General features: G+C 38.5%; 1 pseudogene; it reads right to left on the reverse strand.

The window, feature by feature from the left end:
- Positions 1 to 306: 306 nt before the first annotated feature.
- LOC107524552 (phosducin-like protein 3 pseudogene) lies at positions 307 to 1058 on the reverse strand (annotated as a pseudogene).
- Positions 1059 to 3967: the final 2909 nt, after the last annotated feature.

A 3967-nucleotide genomic window follows, 5' to 3' on the forward strand; every position in this document is an offset into this window, starting at 1 on the left:
CTCTCACATCAATGTTTCTCTCTCTCTCCCTTCACTCTCTCTGAAAAGCAATGGGAAAAAATATCCTCAGGTGAGGATTTAAATTAATTAATAATAATAAAAAAGAGTTCCAAAGAAGAGAAAAAAAATAAAAAACAACAAAAATAAAACATATTTTAAAAAAGAAAAAAGAGAGTTCCGAGAAATGTAGTAGGATTTGCAGCAGTTATTTCTGAGATCTATGAGATTTGAAGCATAAGTATAAAAGGCTAAAAACCAAAGGATTCATTCCTACTTTTTCCTTTTTGGAAAAATCCAGAAGATTTGTCACATCAAGTTCCGCACATTACTGCAGCCACCCCCGTAGTTATCCTCTAAATTGCTTCCCTTCCCTAAGGGGACCAAGCACCCCACCGAGCACAGCAGCAAGTCTTCAGTTGGTGTTTTAGGGTTTTCCTCCAGGTCTCTCTTGATTGCTCCAGACTCAGGTAATCCCAGTCCAGCTCATCTATTGTCAGGTTCATGCCACCAAACACCAGAGGTCCAGTAAATTGAGCCTTGATATCACCTCCAAGGTAAATACCGTGGGCAGATCCCTACCAGGAGAATTGGGTATGCAAGTTGTTGAAATGGCTTTGATAAGTTTGACATCAGGAACCTTCCTGGCAAGTCCACTGAAGTGCTGATTTATTAGGGCACAGAGAGGAATCAATCCCTGGTTTGTAAACGCCCAAGATCACCCACAGGCCCTCTCCAGCTTTGGTAGCTTCCTGAACGTAAGCCTTTCCTGAGCTCTCCAAAACTTCCCCAAATTTGTCCTTCGCTTAGTTGCTTCCCATTCAGCCAGTCTGCTGCTTGTACATTTCAGCAGCTCGCTGGTCTTCCTCCTTAAATTCCTCTTCATTATCCTCCAGCTCTCCCAGAGTCGCATCTTCATCTAGATGTTTCCACAACCGGAGGACTCCCTGCTCCTCACCTCCCGGCTCCTTTTCCAGGCGGTTCAAACTTTCCTTCAAGGGCAAGATGTCCTTTTTGCATGAGATGTCATTACATTCACTGTCTGCACTGGGGGCCTGCATCTTATCGCAAATAGCTCAAGCCAGGCTGCCCACAGCGCCCCCTCTGCAAGCCCCCCCACCCCTCAGCTCCCGTACATGCACATGCCCATGCCTTTAATTTTCTTTCTTTCACTAGTATTTTTCATATTCTAGTCACCCATTGATTGAATCAAGTCAGCTTACTTCCTAGAGTCAGACTGTTCCGGCACACACCTTTTTCATTGCCTTCTTGGGGTTTGGGTGTGCAGTAACTTCATTCAGCTCTTCTCTTCACCTCAAGCCAATTTAATGGTATAATATCTTTAAAGTAAAATCCTAATTCATGTTTTTCATTTTTAAATTAGGCTAAACTTTACAAGCACTGGAGTGTTTTTACATATATATGTACAACTTCACAACCACCATCCAGAGCAAAATATAGAACATTCCTAGCATCTTATAAGGGTCCTTTGTCCCTGCTCCAAGCCTGCAGTTTCACTGAGATGTCGCTGAGAGCACAGTCATTTCCTCTCCGTGGATAACCACTCTCACTTCATGGCCATAGTTTTGAACTTCATGTAAATGCTTTTATACAATATGTACTCTCGGGTATGACTCGTACTCAGTGCTAGTTCTGTGAGTTTCATCCTTCTTTATGTGGCTATAGCTCACTTACTTTCATTGCTGTGTAGTATTTCAACCTATGAATAGACCACATTTTATTTATTCTTTTTATTGTTGAAGGACATTTAGAGTGTTTCCAGTTTTGGGCTATTATAATAAGGCTGCTATGACCTTTTTTTAAAGCAACTATTTTATTTTGTTCAAGGTCTTGTATGACAGAAAATAAGGAAGGACTTGGCTGGACAGTTCTTGTTGAGGTCTCTCATGCAGTTTCACTGAGATGTCACTGAGAGCACAGTCATGTGAAGGTTTGACCGGGCTGGACGTCTAAGATGGCTTCGTTCACGTGGCTGACAGCTGATGCTGGCTGATAGCCGGGAGACCCACTGGGCTGTCAACTGGAGCACCGACCCAGAGCCTGTCCGTATGGCTTGAACTTCCTTGGGTGGCCTCAGAGAATTCATATTTTTTAAATAATTGGCAGCTCAGAACTCCAAAACTGAGAGACCTACTACGCAAGGTGGACATTTTAGCAGTGTGGTGTTTTTGTTGTTGTTTTTCTTACCAAAAGGAAAAAAATGCCTGCTGGGATTTGGGGGTGGACTTGCATTGAATCTGTACATCAACATAGAGAGCACCGACTTTTTTTTTTTTAATCTTCACCTGAGGATATTTTTCCATTGATTTTTTTAGAGAGAATGGAGGGCATGGAGGGGGGAGAAGGGGGGGAAGGAAAGAAAGAGAAATGCTTGTCACATCCCCACCTGCAGGGATCAAGCCTGCAACCAGGGTTGGTGCCCTTAGACTGGGAATTGAACCTAGGACCCTTCAGTCCTCAGGCTGACTCTCTAACGACCAAGCAAAACCAGCCAGGGTGAGAACTGGCTTCTTAACTGTATTAAATCTACCAAATACATAAATACATAAATATATTTCTCCATTTATGAATTCCTATTTAATTTTTCTCAGCAATGTTTTGTAATAAATCTAATATATCTTTTGTTAAATTTATTCCTAAATATTTGCTATTTTGCTGCTATCACAAATAGTATTTTAAATTTTTATTTTTTTAATTGCTTGTTGCTAATACATAGAAAATAATTTTTTTGTATATTGATCTTGTACCCACTGACCTTGCTAAATTCATTTTTTTCTCCTAATAATTTTTATTTCCTCTTAGATTGTGTTAGAATGTGTTTTAATTCCCAAGCAATTTTTAAAAAAATCTTTTAGTGGTTAATTTCTAATTTTATTGGGCTATAGTTAAAGTTTCTGAATTATAAAATCTCTTTTTTGGAATTTATTATTTTCTTCATGGCCAGGACTATAACTGATTTTTGTGGGCATAAAAGGCATATGTTCTCTGTAGATTAAAAATTCTCTTTGTGTTAAATCAAGCTTATAAACTGCACTATTCAATTCCTCTGTGATTTGCTTTGTTTTTTCCTAGTTAGTTAAATTCAGAAAATGAATATTATTTATGTATTTGGCCATGTTTGATGCATAAACATCTATGATTCCTTAGGTTGTCTTTATAGATTATGTATAATTATGAATTTTAATTATAAGTATGGAAAGTATATATTTTACATTATACATAACCATTAATATTATATGTTTTTATTAAAGAATAACCTTTTAGCACTTTTTAGTTTATCTGGCCTTGATTTCAAGTTTATATGATGACAATATCCCATTCCTGCTTTCTTTTTGTTTGTATTTATATGATCTGTATCTACCTATCCCTTTGTTCTAATCTCTTCTTTAACCTTCAAATGCAAATAATTAATAGGTGGATTTTTAAAAAATATGTTTTTATTGACTTTAGAGAGAGAGGAAGGGAGAGGGAGAGAGAAATACAGAAACATCAATGAGAGAGAAACACTGATTGGCTGCCTTCTGCATGCTCCCTCCTGGGGACCCAGCCCCCAGCCCTGGCATGTGCCCTGACCAGGAATTGAACCAACAACCTCTCAGTGCATGGGGCAATGCTCAACCACTGAGCCACACCGGCTGGTCAGCAGATGGATTTTTAATATCTCAATATAGCTTTTTGTTTTTAAATAGGAGAATTTAGCTCTTCTGCAATTATTAAACTGGAACTTTCTGTTTTTGTCTATCCCTTAGTTTATGTTTATTTTATATCTTACCTTGGTTTTGGTTCTTTTTCTTTGCATTGTCTTGGGAAAGTTTCTCTTCACTCCATTCTTGCCCTTCTGTTAATTTGGAAGTTCTAATCCGTCTCCATGATGCGGGCGTTTCTCTTCCCATACCTAGTAGTTCTGATGAAACCTGTATTCTTCTAGTAATATTTCAAAATTGATCAA

This window comes from Miniopterus natalensis, chromosome 17 (genome assembly GCF_054644295.1).
Source record: "Miniopterus natalensis isolate mMinNat1 chromosome 17, mMinNat1.hap1, whole genome shotgun sequence".
NCBI lineage: Eukaryota > Metazoa > Chordata > Mammalia > Chiroptera > Miniopteridae > Miniopterus > Miniopterus natalensis.